The following is a 27,493-nucleotide window of genomic DNA, read 5'->3' on the forward strand; positions in this document are numbered from 1 at the left end:
GCCACTATGCTCGCCAGCCTTGATTCCAGATACCGGCTCCAAAACCATGCATGCCCCGTGGCTAGTTCCTACAGACTCACAAGTCAACTCTAACAGCCAGGTCTCCTAGAGTTGGCCCCTGACCGTGCTACCGAACCTCTGACCTTGCCACTGCACATGTATCTGCAGCCAATCCTGCCCACACAGGCACCTGCAGCAGGCCTCGCAGCCAAGCACGTGGCACCAACTCTGGCCACCACCACTGCCTGTCCTGGTACGTAGCCGCTGGACCTACAGACACTGCTGAGGACCTCAAGAGCCCTTGCAGACACTGTGGACTGCCTCTGGCTCTCACCAAGGATCACACAGTTGTCGGTGTAGTGGATTCCTGCTGCTTGAACTGACAAGATACCATGCACCCATGGGGCCTGTAGGTGCCACACGCCCATACACTTGGCACCCTGCACCACTAGACCCAGGTTTGCAGCGCAGTCCAGTAGGCCCCCACCTGCAGGTGAAGGTCTTTCCTTAGTGAAGTCAGTCCATAAAGTCTAGAAGTGACTGCTTCTTCAAATACACAGATACCTACAGCAACCAGAAAGAAACAAGGAAAAATGACACCACAAAAAAATCACAGTAAAATTCCAGTAACTGACCTCCTCCCAAAACAGAGATAGACGAATTGCCTGACAAAGAATTCAAAAAACTGTTATAAAGATGGTCAGAGAGCTACAAGAGAACACAGATAAACAATTTAATGAAATCAGGAAAATACAAGAACAAAATGAGAAGTATAACAAAAAGACAGAAAACATAAGAAAGTACCAAACAAGTTGTGGAGCTGAAGAATACAATCACTGAACTGAAGAATTCAATAGAGAGCTTCAACAGCAGACTAGATCAAACAGAAAAAAGAATCAATGAACTCAAAGACAGGTCATTTGAAATTATCCAATCAGAGAAACAAAAAGAAAAAAGAATGAAAAGGAATGAAGAAAGCCTACAGAACTCATAGGACACCATTAGAAGAAATAAACAATGCACTATAGGAGTCCCAGAAGAAGAGACAGAGAAAGGGCAGAAAGCTTGTTTAAAGAAGTAGTGGCGGAGAACTGCCCAAAATGGGGAGAGATTTGGACATCTAAGTTGTTGAAGCTCATAGATCTCTGAACAATTCAATCCAAAGATAACTTCTCCAGGATACATTATAATATAACTTTCAAAATTAAGAGACAGAGACCCTCGAGAGCAGCAAGAGAAAAGAAGCTTGTCACTTACAAGGGAACCCTCCTCACACTATCAGTGGCCTTCTAAGCAGAAACCTTACAGGCTGGGAGAGAGTAGGATGATATATTCAAAGTGCTGAAAGAAAACAATGCCAACCAAGAATCCTTTACCTAGCAAAGTGGTCCTTAAGAAATGAAGGAGAGTGGGCTTCCCTGGTGGCGCAGCGGTTGAGAATCTGCCTGCCAATGCAGGGGACACGGGTTCGAGCCCTGGTCTGGGAAGATCCCACATGCCACGGAGCAGCTAGGCCCGTGAGCCACAATTACTGAGCCTGCGCGTCTGGAGCCTGTGCTCCGCAACAAGAGAGGCCGTGATAGTGAGAGGCCCGCGCACCGCGATGAAGAGTGGCCCCCGCTTGCCGCAACTGGAGAAAGCCCTCACACAGAAATGAAGACCCAACACAGCCATAAGTAAATATATAAAAAAAAAAAAAAAAAAAAAAAAAAGAAATGAAGGAGAGAGAAAGAGATTCCCAGACCAAAAAAAAAAAGGCTGAGGGAGTTCATCATCACTAGACCTGCCTTACCAAAAATGTTAAAAGAAGATCTTCAAGCTAAAAAGTAAGTACACTACATAGTAACATGAAAACATATGAAAATATGAAACACACTAGTAAAGTTAAGTAGTCAAATTCAGAAAACTCCAACATAGTGGTATGTTAATCACTTAACTCTAGTATAAAGGTTAAAGGACAGAAGTACTACAGCTACAACAATTTGTTAATGGATATACAACATGATAAGATATAAATTGTGACCAAAAAAACCCTATAAGATGTAGGGGGAGTAAAAGGGTAGAGTTTTTTGGCATGTGATTGAAATTATATTGCAGTAACTTTAAAGTAGACTGTTATATCTATAAGATGTATTATGAAAGCCTTGTGGAAATCACAAAGCAAAAACCTACATACATACACAAAATATTTTTTTCTCTTCTTAAGAAAGGGAGCAAAAGCATACCACCATGGAAAATAACTGACAAAGGAAGAGAGCAAGAGAGGAAGATAACAATAAACACCTATATTTAAAAAAAAGATCTCAAATAAACAACCTAACTTTATATTTCAGGGAATTACAAAAAGAACAAACTAAGTTCAATGTTAGCAGAAGGGAGAAAAGGGCAAAGATCAGAAAAGACATTAAAGAAACTGAGACCAGGAAAAAAGTTGAAAGGTTCAACAAAATTATGAGGTGGTTTCTTGAAAAGATAAACAAAACTGACAAACCTTTAGCTAAGACTACAAAAAAAAGAGAGAGCAAGAAGACTCTAAATAAAATTAGAAATGAAAGAGGAAACATTACACTGATATTACAGAAATACAGAGGATCATAAAGATTACTATGAACAATTATATGCCAAAAAATTAGGTAACCTAGAAGAAATAGAAGTTCCTAGAAACACACATCTACCAAGAATGAATCAGGAAGAAAGAAAAAACCTGAACAGACACATGAGTAAAGAGATTACCCAGGAGTAATCAAAAACCTCCCAACACAGAAAACCCCAGGACCAGACCGTTTCACTGGCAAATTCTATCAAATATCTAAAGAAAAATTAATGCCACTCTTTCTCAAGTTCTTCCCAGAAGTTTAAGAGGATGGAAAATATCAAAACTCATTCTACCAGGCCAGCATCACCCTGATTCCAAAGTCTGATAGTGACACTACAAAAAAAGAAAACTAAAGACCAATATCCCTGATCAATAGAGATGTAAAAATTCTTAACAAAATATTAGCAAACAGAATTTAAGAACACATTTTAAAAAGATTATATACCATGACTAACTGGGATTTATTCCTGGGATGCAAGGATGGTTCACCATTCACAAATCAATAAATGTAATACATCACATTAATAGATAATCATAGGATCATCTCAACAGATGCAGAAAAAGCATTTGACAAAACATGACACCCTTTCATGATAAAAACCCTCAGCAGATTGGGTGTAGAAGGAACATAACTTCAACATAATAAAGGCCATACATAACAGACCCACAGCTAACATCATACTCAACAGTGAAAACCTGAAAGTGTTTCCTCTAAAATCAGGAATAAGACAAGGATGCCAGCTATTATCAGTCCTATTCCACATGGTACTGAGAGACCCAGCCAGAGCAATTAGGCAAGAAAAAGAAATAAAAGGCATCCATATCAGAAAGGAAGAAGTAAAATTGTCATTATTTGCCGATGATATAATTTTTTATGTAGAAAATCCCAAAGACTCAAGTCTAAAACTGCTGGAACTAATCAACAAATTCAGTAAAATTGAAGGGTATAAAAATCAACACATAGAATCAACTGTAGTTACGAATAATCAAACATCTGAAAAGAAATAAAGAAAATTATTCTATTCACAATACCATCACAAATAATAAAGTACCTAGGGATGTTTAACCAAGGAAACAAAACTACAACACCTTGTTGAAATAAATCAAAGAAGAAACAAATAAATGGAAAGGTATTCCATGTTTATAAATAGGAAGACTTAATACTGTGAAATATCCATACTACCCAGAGCCATCTATACATTCAACACAATCCCTATCAAAATCCCAACGACATTCTTCACAGAAATAGAACAAACAATCCTAAAATTTGTAGGGGAGCACAAAAGACCTCAAATAGCCAAAGTAATCCTGAGAAAGAAGAACAAAACCAGAGGTATCACACTTCCTGATTTCAAACTATACTGCTAATCAACAGTAATTAAAAGAGTATCGTTTGGCAGAAAAGTAGACACATAGGCCAGTGGAACAGGACAGAGAGCCCAGAATTAAGCCCCCACAAATACAATCAACTGATATTCAATAAGGGAGCCAATACACCCAATGGGGAAAGCATAGTCTCTTCAACAAATGGTGTTGGGAAACTGGATAAACACATGCAGAACAAAAAATGGAAAGTGGACCCCTATCTTACACCATTCACAAAAAACTAACTCGAAATGGATCAAAGACTTTAACATAAGACCTGATACCACAAAACTCCCAGAAGAAAAACACAGGGAAGAAGCTCCTCAGCATGAGTCCTGCTAATGATTTTTTAGATACGATACCAAAAGCACAAACAACAAAGCCAAAAATCAGCAAGTGGGACTACATCAAACTTAAAAGCTTCTGCACAGCAGAAGAAACAATCAACAAAATGAAAAAGCAACCTACAGAATGGGAGAAACCTTTTGCAAGCCATATTTCAGATAAGGGGTTAGTAGCCAAAATATATAAAGAACTCATACAATTCAATTTTTTAAATCCAATTAAAAAATGGGCAGAGGAACCAAACAGCACATTTTTCCAAAGAAGACATGCAAATGGCCAACAGGTACATAAAAAGATGCTCAACATTACTAATAATCGGAGAAATGCAAATCAAAACCACAATGAGATATCATCTCACACCTGTTAGAACTGCTATCATCAAGAAGACAAGAGATAACAAGTGTTGGTGAGGATGTGAAGAAAAGGGAACCCTTGTACACTGCTGGTGAGAATGTAAATTGGTTTAGCCGCTGCAGAAAACAATATGGAATTTCCTCAAAAAATTAAAAATAGAATTACCATAAGATCCAGCAACTCCACTTCTGGGCATATACCCAAAGAAATGAAAACAGGTTATTGACGAGATATATGCACTCCCATGTTTATTGCAGTATTATTATTCACTATAGCCAAGATAGGAAAACAACCTAAATGCTTGTCAACAGATGAATGGATAAAGAAGATATGGTATGTATGTACATATGTATATATACCATAAACACACAATGGAATATTATTCAGCCACGAGAAAGGACACCCTGCCATTTGTGACAACATGGACAGACCTTGAGGACATTATGCTAAGTGAGATAAACCAGACAGAACAAGACAAATCAGACAAATACTGTATGACATCACTTATATGTGGAATCTAAAAAAGCCAAACTCTAAACAACAGAGAGTAAACTGGTGGTTACCAGGGGATTGGGGGTTACAGAACAGGACAGACTACCTTGCTTAAGGGCACAAACTTGCAACAGTAGCAAATAAGTCCTAGATATCTAATGCACAGTATAGTAAATATAGACAATATTGACCAAACTTGCTAAGAGAGTAGATCTTAATTATCCAACCACCTAAAGAAATGATAATTATGTGATGTGACAAAGGTGCTAAACATTGCTACAATGGCACTCATATTATTAATATATAAATGTATCAAATCAGTATGTTGTACACCTTAAGTTTACAGAATGCTGTATGTCAAATACACTTCAAAAGAAACAAGACAGATAATGACAAATGTTGGTAAGGGTGTAGAGAAATTGAAACCCTTACACGCTGCTAGTGGAAGTATAAAAAGGTGAAGCTGCTGTGGAATAGTTTGGCAGTTCCTCCAAATGTTAAACATACAGTTACCATATGACCCAGCAACTACACTGCTAGGTGTGTACCCAAAGGAGCTGAAAACAGGCATTCAAACAAAACGTACACAAGTTTAAACGGGGAGAAAATAACTCTTAAACCCTAACCACCCAAGAAAAGTATCCAGAACATATAAGTAAACCCTACAAACCAATAAAAAAAGAACAAACAACCCAAAAGAAAAAATGAGCAAGAAATATAAACAGGCATTTCACAGAAGACTTATGGCAGTAAACATATGAAAAAGTATTTAGTCTCATTAGTTTTCAGGGAAATGTAAATTAAGACCATAGAATAGCACTGTATATCCATCAGAATGGCAAAAATTAAGAAGCAGGAAAATGGAAAGTGTTAGCAAGGATGGAGATCATTGGCAACACTCATATACTGCTGATGGAATGTAAACTGGTACAACCACTTTGAATCACAATTTTGGATATCATGTAAAATTCAGCATTCACGTATCCTAAAACCCAATAATAGCAGCATTGCTCAAAATAGCAAAAATCTGGAAACAATTCGGATGCTCACAGAAAGGCAAATAAATAAACATATGATGATGTATTAGCAGAAAGGAATATTAGACAATAATAAAAATGAATGACCTACCATTAAAGGCAACAACATGTAGACACAAACAAAAAACAAGAATACATGGTAACTTTTTTGTAAAACCTCAAAAATAAGCAAAACTTACTATATATTACTTAGGGATACATAAATTTGTGATTTTTAAAACATTTTAAAAAGGCAAAGAAATGACAAACAAAACTGAAGATAGTAGTATTTCTGATGGGGAGGTTAGAGGGTAGAATGGTAGTGGAGTTTTATAAAACTTGACCTCTACCCTATTAGGGTCTCCAGCTGGGTCTGAGAATTAAATTGACTTCAGACAGATTAAAAGGAGAAAAGCATACACATTTTATTTTTTCATGTACATGTAAGCGTCCACAAGAAAATGAAGACCCAAAGAACTGGCAAAACCTAAGTGCTTATATATTAGGTGAACAAGGAGAGGCAACTGTGGAAAAGACCAGAGACAGACAGGAGTTATTTTTACAAGGTTTGTTTGCACAGAATACTCAGTCTCAACTCCCGGCTCTGGTGATAAGAGTGCTTCCTCCTGGTATGGTAGGCAGAGCATCTTTCATTTTCGAGTTTTATCTCCTGCTTTCAGGAAGAATGGGGCGGGGGCAGGGTGGGGGCGGGGTAGTCAGAGCACCCTTCTTGCACCTTTTTTCAAGTGCCTTTAGCCCAAAATAATCCTTATGCCAAAGTGGCATATTTTGCCATTCTTCAATAGTGTTGGTTCTCATGTGTTCTTACACTGGGTGATCAGTTCACAAAAACCCGTAACTTACATGTGACACATAGATTCTTTTGCATGTATTGAATAGTACATATTTTTAAAATATAAAAAACATTTTTAAAATATAAAATAATTATGTATTAGCTCTGTGCCAAAAATATAGTAAATACTCAAGAAATATTAACTATTTTTATTGTGAGGGGAAAGTACTTACATAAAAGTATAATAGAATTCAATCATGTATATGCTGCATGGTCTCAATAAAATAGGACTTATTTTTTATGGATAAAAAATAACTTGAGGAAATAAACCAAAAGGTTCACAATGACTCCTTCTGGAAGATGAGAGGCAGAGTAAATTACTTTTTTCTGGATCTTCATGCTTAATTGTACTTATAAATCTTCTGCATTAAGCATGTTTAAATTACTAAGAGTGACAGCAGAACCAAATAGAACAGTCAATGAATACAATGTCTGACTCGTATTATGCACTTAACAAATATCTGTCGAGATAATAAAGAAAAGTAAATATCTCACGCCTTCAGTCTTATCAAACTACTAAATGGTTTTGCTTCGACATTTTATCCTAGCAATGTGACTCAAGGACCAATACAGGATATATTTTAAAGGTCCCACACAGGCCCTTGTGCCACTCTACACAGCTTATCTAATTCTCACTCAGTTGGCATCTCACGAAGACACTGCAGAAACACAGGAGTGGGGCTAAATACCCACTCCGTTCTTGTTTAATCTCTCTGGGCCTTTGTTACCCCAGCTGTAAAGCCCAAAGAGTACTGTTATGAAGAATAATGGAGATTATACCATAAAAGCAACGTGTTAATAGTTCTGAGTTGCCCTTATCCTCCTATACTTTGAGTATCTTGGAAGTATAATCAGATCTTTGTGACTGACTGACCGGGAGAGTTTCTGAAATAAAAAAGAGGATCAATAATGGCTTCTTAAATAGAATTTTTAAATGTCTTCGTCTTCCCCCACCCAAATAGTTCTGCCCCTTCTGTTTTATGGATTAGAAATCTTCAATGACTAAGATGGTCTCTGATAAAAATCAAAACTATTCTTAAAATTCAGCTCAGTGTGAACTTTTCTTCTCTTTTATGTATTGTACCTTCCTAAGAAGACTCTGTTTACCTGCAAGGAGAAACTGTATGTTACTTGTGTTGGATTCAATATAATACAATGTGTGGCAAGTGGGAAGCATTTAATATACATCAAAGACTATTTTTTTCTTGTTCCAAAAGTTAAAGGCCTTTATAAATCTCAATAGCTTTAAGGAAGTGTTGGAGTAATCACCCTAAACATGTAAAACTGCTGATGATCAAATTGCTGTGGGCAATTTGATAATAAGCCACTCCTTGTGTTATGAAAGAATGAACCTAGCAACATGCTTTGTCCATGATTTCAGCCTGACGTAATCCTAAAATTGGACAGTATGATTTGTGACAAGTGGACCTGAGTCAAGGACAAGATTTCCTTAATGAATAGGCTTTATTGAGCTAGTCACTGAGGGAATAAATATGCCCAACTCAGTATCAGGGCTTATCTTCAGGACTTGTAAGGGCAGACTTCCCATGACCACTCTCATTCCAGCCCAGACTGTGCTCTCTGCATAGCTGAACCAGGGCACAGGTGTTAGGTATGTCAAAACTGTTGATAAACTGATAAAATGTCTTGGTTGAAGGTAATTTTAAAAGTTAAAGGTCATTAGCCAAGTTTATTTTTCAACAAATACTACACTCTGCATTTTTCATAGATACCCTCTATACAAGAATAGCCCTTCATGTTTTTTTCTTCCCCAACACACATAATACATGACATCTACAAGCACAAATACCCTGCCAGGCTACAGAATAAGTAAGTACATTCACTATATTGTAACACCATCTCTTTCTCCCCTGCTCAGGGAGGCAAGTAGAAAACTATTGTAAGATTAAGTGTAAATCCATCCTAATTCGTATTGTAAAAGTAAAATAATTACAGGGAAAGTCAGGTTATACTTTGAGAGAGAAAAAAGTACTATTGGTACATAGTTCAAGAAGATTTACATGAAAAATCTTATCAAAGAATCCTATAATGAATTTAAACAAAGCCAAATGTTAATAAACATCCAACTAAAATCATTAATGCACTGCTTTGCTGATTCCTTTAATATTAAGAGCCCCTCAACAGATCTCTGAAAATTACTATCTATGAATACTGACTGCTTCTAGCTCTCTCTTTTGGGAATCCTGTACTTGCCTATTCATGAACAAAGAAGAAATTTCTATAAGAAATAAAATGAAATATTAGCAGTGTATCATCTGAAGAAGTATGATTAACATTTACTTTGTTACTAAAATTTTTTAAATAGGGAGGTTGCCCCTCCATCCACCCAATTAAACATGATTAAATAGGTGACAAATTAAAATCTAGGCTCTAATCCTTACTCGTGATTGGGGGAAAAACTTATAACCACTAAAAGGAGATGGGAATGCTTTCATGATTCCCATATTCTTGGTAGAAAATTACATCTTTGTTTCTCTCACTAGTAATTCAATTCTAAGTAAGATTTATAACCTAAGAAGATGAGATTTAGACTAATGAATTATTTGGTTATTAAAAAATACATATGCTGATAAGCTGTACCTTTTTCCCATGAAAAGTGCAAAACTGCAACCAAACAGCATTTAAAAGCTAAGGATAGGGGCTATATCCCTCCACACGTTTTATAGGATTTAGGGTATCACTTGTATTCTCACTCAAATTGATTTAAAACATCAATGAATTTTCCTATTTCCAATAAAATGGTGAAATATGTTTTATACATCCTGTTGGAAACAATAACCTGTAAAAGTACTTAAAAACATCTTTCAAAAGCACTGAAAAACATCTTTCGAAAGTACTGAAAAATAGTAAGACAGTAAGAATTTATCAAGTCAAAACTAAGAGGGGATTTCAACAAATGGTGCTGGGAAAACTAAATATTTACATGCAAAGAAAAAAAAATGAAGGTGGACATTTACCTTACACCATATACAAAAACTAACTCACAATGGATCAAAGACCTAAATGCAAGAGCTAACACTATAAAACTCTTCAAAAACATAGGGAGAAAGCTCCATGACACTGAATTTGGCAATGATTTCTTGGATATGACACTAAAAACACAGGCAACAAAAGAAAAAAAAAACAGATAAACTGGACTACATCAAAATTTTAAACTTTTGTGCATAAAAGGACACTATCAACAGAATAAAAAGGCAACCCACGGAATTGGAGAAAATATTTACAAATCATGTATCTGATAAGGAATTCATATCTGGAAACAAATAACTACTAATACTAAACAAAAACTGGGCAAATTCAAAAATGGGCTAAGGACTTGAATAGACATTTCTCCAGAGAAGATATACAACCAGTCAATTAGCACATGAAAGGATGCTCAACATCACTAATCATTGGGGAAATGCAAATCAAAATCACAATGAGATACCACTTCACACCCATTAAAATGGTTATTAAAAAAAAAAAAAAAGATGTGGAGAAACTGGAACCCTTGTGATTGCTGGTGGAAATGTAAAATGGTGCAGCTGCTGTGGAAAATAGTATTACTGATTCCTCAAAAAATTAAAAATAGAATTACTATATGATCCAGCAATTCCACTCCTGGGTATATATCCAAAAGAAATGAAAGCAAGGACTCAGATATTTGTACACCCATGTTCAGAGCAGCATAATAAACAATAGCCAAAAGTGGAAACAACTAAAGCTTCCAATCAATGGATGAACTGCTAATCAAAATGTGGTGTATGTATATACACACACACACACACACACACACACACACACACACACACACACTGGAATACTATTCAGCCTTAAAAAGGAGTGAAATTCTGATACATGTTATAACATGAACCTTGAAGACATTATGCTAAGTGAAATAAGCCAGACACAAAAAGACAAATATTACATGATTCTACTAATATGAGGTACCTAGAATAGTCAAATTCACACCAAGTAGAATAGCAGTTACCAAGGGCTGGGGTGAGTGGGGTAAGGAGGATATTGTTTAATGAGTACGGTTTCAGTTTGGGATGATGAAAAAGTTCTGGAGATGGAGAGTGGTGTTGTTTGCACAACAATGTGAATATACTTAATGCCACTGAACTACACACTAAAAAATAGTTAAAATGGTAAATTTTATGTTATGTATATTTTACCACAATTTTTCAAAAAGTGAGATGGGAATGAAAATTCAGCATGGAAAGCAAATTCTGAAGCCACATTTCTTCTAAAGGGTCCTCGCTGATCTTGGAAAATTAGAACCTTTGTTTTGATTGATTCTCAGGGTGACAGATACAGAAATAAAGCTGAGGGCCATCTCACCTAAGACCCTCCCCACAATAAGCTGGAATCCCAAAGGGCTACATCCTTAAATGAGAATCTGAAATCTGAAGGAGATTATAACCTAGGATCAAACTGCTTTTCTCAAACTTTAAACTTGGTTTATAACCCATCCCGGATTAGAATACTCCCAAAGTGTCTGTCAGAAGCAAATGCAAATTTTCTAAGTACCTACCCTGTGGGCCTAAAAATAGTCTTAAATTATTTTTCAAATGTAGTATCGAGGGCTCAGTCAAGGATAATGGAATACACAGGAAACCAAACAGGAATAAGAATAAGCAGAAACAACAGACAGGAAAAAGGGGTCAGGAAATAACTGCAGAAATTGGAAATATCAGATGCAGACAAAAAAATAATTGTGTTTTCTGTGATAGGATAAACAAAAGACAAGTCGGAGTTTTTAGCAGAGAAGTGAAAACTATACACAGTGACACAGTTTGAAAAAGGAAAAAAAAAAAAAAAGAAAGTCAAGAATTAAAAATAAAATAACCCCAATTAAGAACTGAATAGAGAGGTTTAAAAGCAGATTAGATGCAACTTAAAAGATATTTAGTAAATGGGAAGACAGGAGAAAAGCCTAGAGGTATGCTAGAGCTGGCCTGAACCAGCCTGTGAAAGCCAATTATATGCAGCCCCTTCTAACTCCGCCTCAGTGAAGTCATGTTGGTTGCCTGAAACTGCCCTTGCGAATATTTACACTATGGAAATCAACAACTGCTACAAATCAGGGCTTTTTTTCCCCCTGGAGAACCAGTTTAACAGCACATCACTGGAAGCAACCATACAGAATTCAGGACAGAGAGACAAAAAGATGATGAATGCATGACAGAGGGTAAGAAATGTGAAGAATATATGAGAAAGTCCAATATATATTTAATTGGAGTTTCAAAAGAAACTGAAGAAATTGAAGAACAAGAGAATGGCAGGTGAGAAAATGGCTAAGATTTTTCCAGAACTAATGAAATCACCAAATCATAGCTTTAAGAAGCCCAATGAATCCATTACAGGATAAATAAAAAGAAATCTGCAGTGAAGTAAGACTGACCACTGTACCATTAGAGTAACCTATTTATTTTTTAATCTATGAATTCTTTTCTTTAAAAATTATAAGTGTTACCAGAATTCAGGCAGGTGGGGATTTATTTTCATTAATTTTACCCAGAACACAATGAAGCCTACACTTTGGACCTGCAGATTCAGAACCTTGTTACCTCAAGAAAGTTTTCTTCTACTTTTATTTTTCGCTTTTGTTACATTTATTTTGATCTCTCCCTTAGAAATACCTTATTCTCCTCTCTCTGTCCTCAGTATCTGTCGTCTTTACCCTCGTCACTTCACTTCCCTGTCATCATTTTCTCCTTATTCTGGACAATCTCAAATACTCAATATAGGACTGATTCCATTTCCCACAGGATCAGCTCTGCTCTTTACAATTGCCATTGCAGATTTTTATCCTGCTATTGCATTTTCAGGTTTTTTGTTTGTTTTATTTTTAGCTCCTCTTAAAATCATTTCAGCTCCTCTTAAAATCTCATTCTGATTTTTTCTTACGACTTTTTGTTTTGATTTCATAGAGGTCATATTTTTTGCTCTCTTGCTAAGAATAAAATCTTACATTTCCACAAATATCTTCTGAATACCATAATAAATCATACAGAATGATTCTTAAGCCTTCCCTCACCATCTCTGGGTAATGGTTCCCTTCTTTTATGCTACAGATTTCTTTCATAATTTCCATAAAGATTATTATCTTTGCAAAATTTTTAAATGGCAGAGTATACAGATCACCCTTGATTCCCGCCACTATCCATTGGATGGTGAAATTTTGCTCACATCTTGAATTTGGTCAGGTTTTGTGTGTACAGGCTGACGTACACAGGCCACGGCTCCATTTATAATACTCGGCAGACAGTACAACTATGCTGGACTGATCTAGGATCTTCTATGATTCTCTCATATTATGAGAATTTTGTTACTATAACATCAGGAACATGCTGCAGTTTGTCTTTTAACAGAAAAAATAAATGCTAATCTGAAACCCTAAGAGCACAACTCTTGCAGGTTTCCTCTTAACACCACTTCTACAGCTGCATCGCATCCCTGGAAAGCAATATCCTAAGTTTCCTTTCATTCTCTTCCATACTACATATTGGAAGTGTTAGTCTATGAATGGATGCACAAAGAATGGTGCTGAAGGTAGTTTGGAGGAGTTGAGAGTGGGGGGAGATAAAGGAATCTCTAGTCAAGTTAACTGGCTTGTAATATGTCATGAAATACAAAACATGAAGGAAACAGGCTTCCAACAGTCATTCATGGTAACCTTCATCTTGGAAGTATGAGTGAACAATGGGAATAGATCAAAGCCTCTTTCTAACTTCTCCTCCTCATCTAATTTTATTCTCCTGTGTTAGAAGTCAAAGCATAAATACACCACTAAGGCTTTCTCAGTCTACTCCAACCTCAATGTAGTAAGTAGTTAGTGGAAATGCCTCTAAAACTAAGAAACGGTTGATTGCTACTTAACTCTGTGGTGCTGTTATGGGACTATCTGAGTAGCTTAACGGGAAGGTGGAAGAAAGCATATCACACATAGCTAGCCTAAAGTCAACATTTTTAAATAAGTACATTTTTTAAAACAAAAAAACTGATATTTTAATCTCTGTGTTTGAACATATAATCAACTAAAATATGGTGACAGGTATTGACTAATACAGAAAGAGTGAAATAACTAGAATTCTTTCACAACAGGAAGATGAAGATCAAGACTTATACCGACCGTATACATTTTTAAAGACCTATGACAATGATTTTATACGTGGTGATGTAGACACTGATTTCTTCTCCATATCACTTAAAAGTCTGAAAATAATCATTTTAGGATGATTTTTTAAAGTTCTACTCTAATCACTCTACCCAGTAAACACACAGAATTTGTTATTCCAGAAGGTGCTCAAAGGCAATGATATAAACAGCACTTAATTTAATTCACAGCCGATAGCTCTCAATAGGCGAGTAGGGAAAGCTAGGGTTATTGTGAGGACATGTCCTGACCATACCTGCTGATATTCCTGAGAACAATTACCAGAGCCTCATCCCCTCAAATGTGGGGAAAAAATTCAAATTCGGGAAAAGCTTCATTCTTTTTCCTTTTTACGTATCACGATGAACATTTCATTAATAAAGTCAAGCTGAGCTCACTACTTCTTATTTGACAATGCTCCCCCAAACACTTAGTGTCTAATGGATTTCCCTTAATTAACAGCTAACATTTAATGAACCCTTACTGTGTGCCAGGTACTTTACTAAATGCTTTACATAATTAACTCATTTCTCTGAAGGAATGCTATTATTACCATCAGCAGTTTCAAGATAGGAAACAAAAGGGACACAAAAGTCAAATAGTTTGCCCAGCTTTTCATTCCAGTTACTACTGCTACATCACAAATTACAACAAATGTAGTGGCTTGAAAAATGATTTTATCACACGTAGGTCAAGAATTTGGACAGGGCACAAAGGTAACGTACAATGTCTGAGGTTACAACTAAGAAGACTCAACAACTAGGGATGTCTCAATGGCTGGGGGTGGGAGTCATCTGGGGAAATTTTCACTTGCGTGTCTGACTGTTGATGCTACTGTCACCTAGAATCTCATCTGCAGCTGTCAACTAGAGCACCTACATATGGCCTCTCTTGTGTCCTGGGCTTTCTTCACAGCATGGAAGCTTCAGCATAGCAGGACATCTTGCATGGCAGCACAGAGATCCAAGTGCAAGTGCCCCCGAAAACAAGGTGGCGGCTAAATTGCCTTTTCCAATCTAGCCTCAGCCATCGCTCAGCACTTATGCCACATTCCATTAGTCATAGGCAAGTCACAAGCCTATGCAGATTCAAGAGGAGAGGATAGAGACCCCTCCTCTCAACAGAGGAGTGTCCAGGTCACAGCCTATAAAGAGCAGGGGGCTGGAAGTGCAGCCATCTTTGGGAAATACAACATACCACCATTGTGTTGCAGAGATTCACAGTGCATGTTCTTAACTACCATACCCAACTGCGAGCTCAAAAAGTGGCACTCTATATAGTGCTTAACAACCAAGCTCTTGACCTAGTCCAAAAGTTTTTGTGTAGCATGCAATGCCATTTGGAATCTGGCATGGGCAAAGGGACCAAGGGGAGGGTGAGTTCTGAAGAGGCTTCTTTAGGCTATACTCCTTTCATGTTCATCCCCCCCCTCTGGAATCCATCAGTGAAAACAGAGGATTCTCTACACCACCAAGGAAAACGAAGAGTCTCTTATAATCTCTCCACCATGATAGTTCCCAGTGGTGGCCAATTCCATCATAAAAATCAATTTAACTGTTTCTGAAAGATGGCAAGGGATGTCCCATGGATATCCTACTCTCATAGACTTGACTTTTGGTCTGTGCACCATCATCTGGTCATCTGATGTCAAATATTACAGACTTAACCCAAATCAGACCTTGATTTCTGAGGTCGCATTTAAAACTGCCACAAGATCCACATTATTTACAAATAAATCAACAAATAGTTCATATTCAGATGGGAATCTATAAGTGTAAGAGCAAGGTTCCAGAACCTTTTTTAGGGTGTAGAGGAGTTAGAGGAGCCATTCAAAACAAGTAATTTTTTATATCACTTTATTTCATATACATGTGATATAATCAAAGCTTACCACTGATTCCACTGCCAATTTCAAGGGTTTTAGATAAACTAAAGCACAATTGAGAGACTGGAGAATCAGGCTATTTAGAGACTCTCCAATGTTAAATCTTTCAGGATCAGATCCCTGGCACAAAGCCAAGCAAACAAAAGGTACAAACTGACTCACTGGACTAAAAACCCACCCTTCATTAGCCGCAGAGGAAGAATGATGTTTTAAAGTGGTACAGTTATTATTTGGGTTGTGGACAAACACCTCCCCATTAACAGTCCCTCAGAATACTATTCTGAAAAACCTTGGTGTTACCAAGGAATTTCATTAAATCTGGTGGGGGGTTTTTTGTTAAAAATAATAAAATCATTGTCTTCAATAAAGTGTTGGTTGATACAAAGGGAAAAACCAAGAATGCCTTCCCTCTCTCTTGGTTTACACACTAGGTGAAGGCATGAAAACACAGTCAGCTACAATGCACTCGTGGTTTATTTACAGAGAAACATTCTGGCAAAATTAGCATAACTGGTTAAGTGTTACTTATTTGGAAATACTGGTGTAGCAGTAATTTAAAAAAAAAAAAAAAAACTGCTTTACCAGTTTAACTTTAAAGAAGTCAAGTCAAATTTTCATTTTGCATAAAATTTCAATTGACACAGACAACTTGAGCTGGACTATTAAAACAACCAAACAGCAGAGGAGACATTTAATGAATAAACTCCCCTGTTAACACTTTGTCTACATGGATTTTTCCAGAGGTACTGTGTTCTGGCTAGTGAGGCGGGCTTTGTTTCTTTCAATAAATTAGAGAAGGGCAAAAGGTGGGGAGGGGAATGTGACAATCACACTGAATCCACACCAGGCCGCCATATGTCACTTTTGTCCTTTGCTGGTTCATTGATTATTCATGAATTCACTACCTGAAAAATGCTATATTTATCTTTACAGCCACAAAGCTGTCAATTCAGTTCCAAGTATGCCTGCCTTTGTTTTCAATGAAATGCACAGTTTGGGAGAAGGCGGCCTTTTGTATGACACTGCCCTATGCTATAAAACAGGTATAAAAAAAAATTGATATAATATAGGTGACTTTCAATGTTGATAGTGACCTGAACATTGTTATTATTTTGTAATGACTGTTAGATCAAAAGAAAAATGAAGCAGTCTCGGCTTTTAGAGCCTTTGACCTCTAAAGACTTCCAGAGAGGCCCTAAATCCTACTCCCTACTGTATTTTGTTATCAATGGTCTTACTGTTTCCATTTCTTTTCTTCTTTTATACCTGCTTGTTTCTGGTAAGTATCCTCTGCTATTATGTTACCTGCTCAAAGCTACCTGAGTTCCGACCACTGCTTCTCTGGGATGCATTACATCAGTTCTAGCTCAGAATCTGCCTGAAAGTTTCCTTTTCCCACATACAGTCATTGCCTTGAAGGATTCCACAGGTCATTTAAATTCCAACTTGTTTGCCAGCACATAGAGAAGAGAAAGGCAAAGAGATACTCAGCTTTCAACACTAACTACCAGACAAGAAGACAGGGAAGATAAGCTTGCCTAAAGACATTTTAAATGCTTCCCTGATGGCTTCAAGCTTAAAACTACCACCACAAATCCATCATCTTTGTCCTGAGAGAGAAAAGTCAGAGGGAGAAAATAGATTAAAAATATACTTGCATCCTAAAAATTCTGTGAACAGCTTGAAGGATAAAAAAGCAAAGTGAGGGCTTCCCTGGTGGCGCAGTGGTTGAGAATCTGCCTGCTAATGCAGGGGACACGGGTTCGAGCCCTGGTCTGGGAAGATCCCACATGCCGCGGAGCAACTAGGCCCGTGAGCCACAACTACTGAGCCTGCGCATCTGGAGCCTGTGCTCTGCAACAGGAGAGGCCCGCGCACCGCGATGAAGAGTGGCCCCCGCTTGCCGCAACTAGAGAAAGCCCTCGCACAGAAACGAAGACCCAACACAGCCAAAAATAAATAAATAAATAAATTTAAAAAAAAAAAAAAAGCAAAGTGAAATCTACACTCCCAAATTACTGTCATTTCAAAGTTTTGTGATAATAAAGCCAAAAATGTAAATTGAATTTAATTTTCCCTAGGTGTGCTCAACAACAATTTTGACATGAAACGTCAAACATGTGATAAAGGTTCTTTAACAGTTAGTGACTGAGGGTAAAGACCTAATCCAAAGAGAAAAATAGCACTTCATAAATAGTTCCAACAGATCATGCATTCTTCCATGTTTTATTTCAATTAATCTTTTGAGGATACCTAAAAGTCTCTTTCTAATTCAAGAATGTGATTAAGACCTGCACCTCCATTAACAGGAAAATGAGGCAGACGGAGCCTTAATACTTCAGAACTCCACTATGATGTAAGACTAAGTCATCAAATTCCTAACATGATTAACATATGAGATCAATGTTCCTGTCTAAAAAAGCAAAAGAAAAAAAAGATTCAAACACAGCTTGACTGTTTTCATGTTTTAAAAAATAATTTAATCGCAGAGATTTATTCATGTTAGTGCCTAACTGTTTTATAGGACTGTCTACCTTCAGAAGTCCCTAACCTGTTTGTTCTTTACCAAATGCATCACTCCTTGTTCAGTCATCCAGGATCGAAACCCGGGCCTCTTCTGTCACCCTGCTTTCATTAGTCAGGATTAAGTTCAACCACATACAACGTGAGCAAAAACAATCAATCAGACAAAGCCATCAGCTTACACAAGACAGAAAGTAATTGTATTCTCACAAAAAAAGACGCCCAGATGTAGTCAGGCCAGGCTAGTTCACAGCACCGGGCCCTTTCCCTCTTGATGACGTGCCAGTCTCAACATGTGCCCTCCCCTTCAAGGTGCAAGATGGCTGCTTGAGTGCCTGCTATCGCAGGCCCATAACAGCCAGTAGGAAAGAGGGAAAGCAGGGCTCAATCCTTTTAATAACACTTTCTAGAAGTTCCACACAGCACTTCCACTTTCATCTCACTAGGCGGAATTTAGTGATAGGTCACATCTAGCTACAAAAAGACTTGAAAATGCAATCTTTTCATTGGGCAACAATATATCCAACTGAAAATTAGGGTTCTGTTATACAAAGGAAGAAGGAAATGTTTGCCAGGATGAGCACAGTCACAGCCTCCAGGATTCTTCTCTCTTACTCCCCACATCCAGTCCTCTCAGCTCATCACCATTATTTAGCTAAGTCAACCGTATCAGCATGGTTGTAATTCACCTTATCGTCATCTCTGCCTGAACGATAACATCCTAACTGATCTCCCTGAGCCAGGTGGAAATCAGCTATTGCATTTGGTCACAGAAACTAAAGAAAAGCGTGGGAAGAGTCATGTGAGTGGGAGGCACCATCACTTCTCCTTCAGGCTCATACAAGCCACCCTGGCAAAGGAGGAACTCTGCTCTTCCATGCAAACGTATTAAGGCCCCTAGGGAAAGACAGAAAGACTGACTGCAATCTGGTGTCTGTGTGATTGTGGAGAATCTTGCTGGGGTTCAGTGGTCAGAGATGAGGGTCTTCACAGAGCAGGAAATCATCTGTACCTCAAAAAACACTTCTCAGTGGGCAGAATCAAAAAATTATCAACATAGAATTCTATACTCAACACAAATATTTTCCACAAATGAAGGCAAAATAAATACTTTTGCAGACAAATAAAAGCTGATAGAATTCACTGAAAGCAGACTTGCACTATGAGAAATTTTTTAATTGAAATATATTTGACATATAACATTGTGTAAATTTAAGGTGTACAACATGTTGATTTAATATTCGTATTTGGAATATGATTGCCTTTGTAGCAATAATCAGCACCTCTATCACATTACATAATTATCATTTCTTTTTAGTGGTTGGAATAATTAAGTTGTCTCTTAGCAAGTTTGATGATTATAATACAATATTATCTATATTCTCTGTACTGTGCATTAATTCTCTAGGACTTATTTACTACTTGGTGCAAGTTTGTCCCCTTAAACAACATCTGTCCTATCACCCCTACCTTCCATCCTCTGGTAACCACCATTTCACTGTTTTTATGAGTTTAGCTTTTCTAGATTCTTCGTGTAAGTGATACCATACAGTATTTGTCTTTCTCTGACTTATCTCACTAGAAATATTAAAGTTCTTCCAGCAGAAGGAAAATATCAAATGGAAATTTGGAACTACAAAAAGTAATAGAGGCCTACAATGTAAAATACATGGCTAATTGTTAAGGACATTTTTGTCTCATTTTTAACCTTTTTAAAGGTTAACTGAAGTGAAGTCAGCAAGATGGCAGAATAGGAGTTTTCTACTGTCTTTTCCCCAAAGACCAATGATTAGGACAATCACCTACCGAGAAGGGTGCTTTTGTGCAACTGCAGAGTCCAGCAGAGAAGTTCCAGCACACTACGGGAGCAAAAACAGCAGAGATCAGATGCAGTGAAGAAGGTAAAAGGAACATATTACCCCCTCCCCAAGGTGGTACGGCTCAGTGCCTCTCGCCAGCAATTTCTCCCACCAGGGAAAGTGAGAGCATGTGAGTGAGTGCCCAGCTCCCCCAGCTGTACAGGGTGCTGCCAAAGGGGCCCACTTCTTTCCTGCCCCATCCAGGGCACTGAGGTGAGCTGAACAACCGAGGGTCGGGGGGGGGGGGGCTGAGAGAACAGCTGCCAGAGCCGGGAATGTGTCAAAGGGACATGCATCCTACTAGCCATTTCGAGGACAGCATCAGGAAGGCCACCCCTGAGCTGCTGGGGAAGCCTCCCCTGCACTTCCCCATCTGTGCACCTCACTCACACATACTCCCACCCGGTGGCAGGCTCCCCATGCGTATCCCCCCTGCCCCACACTTTCAGTGAAGGGATGTGTTCAACGCTCTGTATGCAAATAAAACTGTGTTTAAAGAGATGTAAATACAATGGAATGTTATTGAGCCATAAAAAAAAACAAGGAAATCCTATCATTTGCAACAACGTGGACGAACCTGGAGGACATTATGCTAAGTGAGATAAGCCAGACAGAGAAACAAATATACTGCCTGATCTCACCAATATGGAGAACCTTAAAAGGAAACTGAACACACAGAAACTGAGTAGAAGGGGGGCTGCCAGGGGCTGGGGTGGCATGGGGAAATGGGGAGAGGTTGGTCAAAGGGTACCAACATTCAGCTGTTAGGTGAATAAATCCTGAGGATCTATGTACAGCATGACTACAGCAAACACAGCACAATGTACAGTATGGTGACTATATTCTGGTATTATATAACTGAAATTTGCTAAAAGAGTCGATCTTAAGGGTTGTCACACACACACACACACAAAAAGTGAGGTAATGGTTGTGCTAACTTGATTGTGGAAATACTCTCACAATCTATACAAATATCAAATCATCATGTTGTACACTTTAAATATGACAGTTTTGTCAATTATACCTCAATAAGGCTGGAAACAAATTGGCTGTTTAAAGCAAACTTAATAATAATAAAGTATATGGGTTTATAACATGCAGAAATAAAATATATGATAAAAATAGCACAAGATGAGAGTGCAGAATGGAAGTATATTGTTGTAAGATTCTTGTGTGAAATGGTATATTACTTAAAGGTAAATTAATAAAGTTAGATATATAAACCCTAGAGTAACTACTAAAAATAATAAAACAAAAGGTATAGCTAATCAGCCAATAATGGAGATAAAATGGAATCACAAAAAAATACGCTATTAATCCAAAAGAAAGCAGAAAAACATGAAGAAAGAGGAACAAAGATGAGACACGTAGAAAACGGAGAGCAAGATGGCAGATTTAAACTTGATCATACTGAAAATAAATGTAAACTGTCTAAACACTACGCTTAAAAGGCAGAGATTATCATAATGGATAAAAGAAAAAAAGCAAGACTCAATGATATACCATCTGCAAGAATTAGTTGGTCAATGACACTAATGTTCCTAAGGTCTACAAAAATATAAAATATGCTCTTCCCTATACCTGGGAAATTACTGGATAGTGCAGGAAGGAGGGCCCAGAAAGGTCCTCACTTCACAGTGGGTCAAGAAATTTTGCGTCAATAAAAAATTTCGCTGCCAGGGAGTGAACAAATGCAGAAAGTCAGAATTACGGATTCTGCCTTTCTGGCAGCCCTAACATAGAATGTGCTGAGGAGACAGACACTTTGGGTGAATTGAAGCCTCCCAGCCACATGGAGAATAACATTAATTTGAAAAGGCTGGGGGAGTCAGTTGTCCTAATTCATATCACACTGACCCACTGAGGCTTCTGCAAAATCAAGCCCCCAATACCAATTAACTCTACAACAGTCACTGTGCAATGAGAAAAAACTTGGTGCTGTATCAAGTCAAGGCTTACATCATTTGCAGGAGCTAACAGCTGTGTTGGCTACATCTTGGCAAGCAGGGCTATCAAACATGCACTTTAGCCTGCTGAGCAAGTCAGCCCAGTAAAATAGGTAACCAGGCAATGGCCCAGCATTTTCCTCCTCTGTAAAGTAGAAGCAAGATATACATTTCACTCAGTCTCTTTCATAAATAGGAAGCTATGAGCAACTGCATTTTTTGCCATATAGGTAATTTCCCTGATAAGCATTACAAAGTGACAAAAAAAAATTTCTTAAGGGTTAGGGCAGGGTGGTTAGCACTACTGGATCAGCCTGAGCTTGAATTCCTGGAAAGTAGCAGACAACAACAGAATAGTTTCAAAATTTTACGTAGCCTCTTAACATGGATTGTGGTTTTTTAAAGCCAGTGAGCAAATACTGAGGAGGTGTGTCTTAAGGATAGTCAGAGCTGAGTGAGAGTAGACAGTCTTACAGTGGGTTGTTTTACGCAAGGATCTAGGTGAGAAACATGGAGCCAGGATTCATAAGGGAAATCAAGGCAGCCAATGAAATAATCAGGTGATATGGGAAGCAGGAAAGCCAAGTGGGTGACTTTTTCTGAGGAGCGGTATAAATGCTTGCACTCGTTTTCTATGGCTATTGTAACAAATTACCACAAACTTAGTGGCCTAAAATAACACAAATTTATTATCTTACAGTTCTGTTAATCAGAAGTCCAACACGGATCTCATTGGGCTAAGATCAGGGTGTCAGTAGGATACATCTTTTCGGGGGGCTATATGGAAGAATTTGTTTCTTTGCCTTTTCCATCTTGTAGAGGTCGTCCTCTTTCCTTGACTGTGGCCCCTCCCTCCAACTTCAAAGCTAGCAACAGCAGGCCTAGCCCTTCTCACACTGCCATCTCTGGTTCTCTCTTCCAATTCCCTCTTCCACTTTTAGGGACCCGTGATTACAGTGGGATCACCAAATTAATCCAGGATAATCTACATATTTTAAGGTCAGCTGAATAGCAATCTTAACTCCCCTTTACCACGTAACCTACCATATTCAGAGGTTCCAAGGTTTGAATGTGAACATACTGCCAGGGGTGGGGGGATGGCGACCACATTATTCTGCCTACCACAGTGCTGCCAGCAGCTTTCCATAGGGACTTCTCTACTGATTTCCATGAATAAAGCCACGCTGTTTAAAGAGAGGAAACAGCACAGATGCGGGGAAATACAGGTAGCCATTGTGATTCCAAGTCTGAGATTCTGCAGATCTTCAGGAAGAGGTGTGGACAAGGCTCCAAGAAAGCATCAACAGTACTGCAGATTGGACTGGCTCAGAATAGAGCGGCTGGGAAACTTAGTGCCACTAAGAAGACAAAGACACAAAAAAGGGGGGGGGGGTTAGGGGAGGGTCAGGGTTTGAGTCCAAGATGTGGCGCTAACTGCAAGATCTTACTTAGGCAAGTCACTTAACTGCTGTGTCCTACTTTCCTCTTCTGTAAAATGAAAAAGTTGATTTAAATTATCTTCTAAAGTCTCTTCCAAGTCAAAGTGCTATGATGTAACAGGGGAGAAAGGAATAAAAGAGTCCAGAAGTTTACTCTCCTTAAATTTAAAACCAGGGCTTAGCATTTCATCTTCCCATGGGAATGGAGAATAGCAGACTTTTTTATTTTGAAGCCAAATAAATGATACCTTGAAAACACTAAGTATGTGGGAAAATCTGACTCTCTATAGCATTATTTCTTAAATTTTCGACTACTCCATGTAAATTTAAAAAGCCAACAGATGACATATTTTGATGATTCTAATAATTAAAATATATAAAATGATAGTATTATACCATTAGGAAAAGAAAGAAAATCTTACGTTAACCAATCTTTGGTGTTGGGGAGGAAGAATCGGGAACGGTGGAGGAACCAGTTCCTAGGAAGCAGGAAGTGTCATTCAGGACAAATTATGAGTTATGAAACTGGTAACTAACATATTAATAAACACCTAGAACACAACCCTAAAAACAAAAAAATTAATCAAATGCCCAGTCTACATGATTTCAGAATACTAATTTTAAAAAGATAAAGTATTGAAATATACTATGTAGTTTATCCTTATTACACAAGAATATTGCCCAATTGCCAGAATTGCCAGAATTGTAGCAATTCTCAGGTATTCAATATAACTCAATCTCCAGAAACAATACCTAGGCTTTTTGCCAGAAAGAACTGATTATAATCATTAACATCCTACACAAATGTACCAGAGGAATACAGAAAAGTATAAAGAATTACAGTCAACCTAAAAGTAAAGGAATATCTCCTCTAAAATAATAATCCAGATATCCACTTTTTGGCCTCAATTAACACTTATATAAATATTAGTAAGGTAGGCTTTGGGAATTCAGAAATAAATCTATCTGGGTAATTTATACAGTAAGAAGAGAGCTACAGGTTTTGTAAATGACTGCCTGTTCTAAATGGTGAATGTGTAAAAGAAAACTATGTGGAGCCAACAGTTTAAGGACATCATAGCTGGAATTAGGACTACAGTATTTACAGAGGGATCATGGGAGGAAAGTTGTGGTTCTGGTGACAATGAATTAAACATCTGGAAACCTAAGCCCCAGTCCCCATATTCTCTAAAGGCCTAGGTTTGCTCACCTGTAAAATAACAAGGTTCTAGTATTTGAGAGGATAACAGCTATTTTTCACATTTACTGAGGGCAAATATTAAGAAGCAGGCGTACACTGTCAAATGAACACCTTATGATGGATAAGGGAATAATTTTACATTAGAAAGTTTTGTTAAATATTGCAACATGCCATCAAAAGAGCCTGTAAATTACTTTTTTGTTTAATAGTAAACTTTATTTCTAGAGCAGTTTTAGGTTCACAGGAAAGTTGGGCGGGAAGTACAGAGAGCTCCCATGTATCCCCTGCCCCCATACACACAGCCTTCCCCACTATCAACATCCTGAACCAGAGTGGGACACTGATTACAATCAATAAACCTACAGTGACACATCGTCATCATCCAAAGTGCATAGTTTACATCACGGTTCACTCTTGGCGTTAACATTCTATGGGTTTTGACAAATGTATAACAACATGTATCCACCATTACAGTATCATACAAAACAGTGTCACTGCCCTAAAAGTCCTCTTGATTTTGCCCATTCATCCCTCCCTCCCTCCCTGCCAACCCTGGCAACCACTGATCTTTCTACTCAAATTACCTTGTTTTAAGGTCAAAGGCTTTCCTAAGACAAAGGTGGGAAGACTTTCTATATGGCCATTCAACATCCTAAGCTGTCTTTACTCACTGTCATACAACGTCACAGAGCACCTGAGCTTTGTCACTATTATAACAGTACAGTATAAGGAAACTCCCAGGAGAATGAAAATATTTCACTCAAGAAATTTAATACTGGGCTTCCCTGGTGGCGCAGTGGTTGAGAATCTGCCTGCTAATGCAGGGGACACGGGTTCAAGCCCTGGTCTGGGAAGATCCCACATGCCGCGGAGCAACTAGGCCCGTGAGTCAAAATCGCTGAGCCTGCGCGTCTGGTGCCTGTGCTCCGCAACAAGAGAGGCCGCGATAGCGAGAGGCCCGCGCACCGCGATGAAGAGTGGCCTCCGCTTGCTGCAACTAGAGAAAGCCCTCGCACAGAAACGAAGACCCAACACAAAAATTAATTAATTAATTAATTAATTATTTTTAAAAAGAAATTTAATATTAGTAAGTTATTGGTATATTAATTATAACAATATTCTGATATTGTACTACTCTAAACTTCAAAGAATTTTAGAGAATGTGGTACAAGGTGACTAGCTGAAAGCAAGCAAGCAGTATTTTTGGCCTTACCATTTTTTACCAGTGGTCTTTAATATTTATGATGTTATTTTCAATCTTTATTTTTCAACAGATGCTAAAGGTATAGCTAAAATAAAAGAAACCGGTATTTCCTGCTCCTGATAGTAATAAAAAGGCTTCATCATAATGTCCTACCAGCTTCTGCTTCCCGCCTTTCCGTCAAGAAATGAAAAATTAAGTTCACTGTGTGGCTCATTCTACAGATCAAAACTCTGGCTTTCATAATTTTTTTTTTTTTAACAGCAGTGGTCAAAATACTGGAAATCAACAGCTGCCAAAAAGCAGAACCTGGCAATTTACATTTATGAGACATACGTCACAGTTAAGAAAAACCATGGTGGTCATTCCTCAGAGCTTTTCCCTGACTCAAGCCTGACTTAGGGCTGTTTTGCAAGCCCTAACCCTAGACTCAGAACCACAGTCAGGCAGGTATGGAAGACCCGAACTGCCCCGGATAACTGGGTGAGGCCCTCGTCACCTAGAGCACGTTCCCACTTGCCAAAAGAGCTCATTTCCAGTCAGACAGGGAGAGAGCTGATGAGAGAGAAGGCAGAAAAGACCATGGTCTCTTATGGGTCTCCAACTACAATACACTGCCAGGAGGCCAGTTTTCAGATGAAGAAGTGTTATCTTGGATTTTCAAGACATTTTCTATGTATCATGTATCATTTTGGTTCACCATATAACCTAAGGCGAGTACACTTTGATATGAAATCTTGTTGTTCAAGGCAGGCAGCATAAGATCTGATTTTTTTTTTTAATTTATTTATTTTTGGCTGCATTGGGTCTTCGTTGCTGCGCATGGGCTCTCTCTAGTTGCGGCGAGCGGGCGCTACTCTCCGTTGCGGTGCGTGGGCTTCCCATTGTCATGACTTCTCTTGCTGCGGGGCACGGGCTCTAGGCACGCGGGCTTCAATAGTGTGGCTCGCGGGCTCTAGAGCACAGGCTCAGTAGTTGTGGCGCACAGGCTTAGCTGCTCCGTGGCACGTGGGATCTTCCCGGACCAGGGATCGAACCCATGTCCCCTGCATTGGCAGGCAGATTCTCAACCACTGCGCCACCAGGGAAGCCCAAGATCTGATCTTTACAAATCACATCTTCCCTAGCAGAGGGCACAGTGACTGGAATGGTGGGGGAACAAGTGTGGCTTCTGCATGGCTAGTAACGTTCTGTTTCCTGATTTGGGTGCTCGTTAGACAATGTGTGCAGGTGCGTACTTTTATCAGTATTCATGA

The 27,493-nt window shown here is 38.3% G+C and overlaps 1 protein-coding gene across 4 annotated transcripts in view; it reads right to left on the reverse strand.

Annotated features, from left to right (window-relative positions):
* The window catches only part of LOC118900788 (cytochrome c oxidase assembly factor 1 homolog), a 90,248-nt gene that overhangs the window by 24,969 nt on the left and 37,786 nt on the right, over positions 1-27,493 (reverse strand). For 3 of the 4 annotated variants that reach the window (XM_036863543.1, XM_036863538.1, XM_036863539.1), the window contains exon 2: positions 20,398-20,450. The exons of the other annotated variant lie outside the window; for it this stretch is intronic. The gene's annotated coding sequence lies outside the window, so the exon portion shown is untranslated. The remainder of the gene's footprint in view (positions 1-20,397; positions 20,451-27,493) is intronic. 4 annotated transcript variants of the gene reach the window in all.

This window comes from Balaenoptera musculus, chromosome 9 (assembly GCF_009873245.2).
Source record: "Balaenoptera musculus isolate JJ_BM4_2016_0621 chromosome 9, mBalMus1.pri.v3, whole genome shotgun sequence".
Taxonomy (NCBI): domain Eukaryota; kingdom Metazoa; phylum Chordata; class Mammalia; order Artiodactyla; family Balaenopteridae; genus Balaenoptera; species Balaenoptera musculus.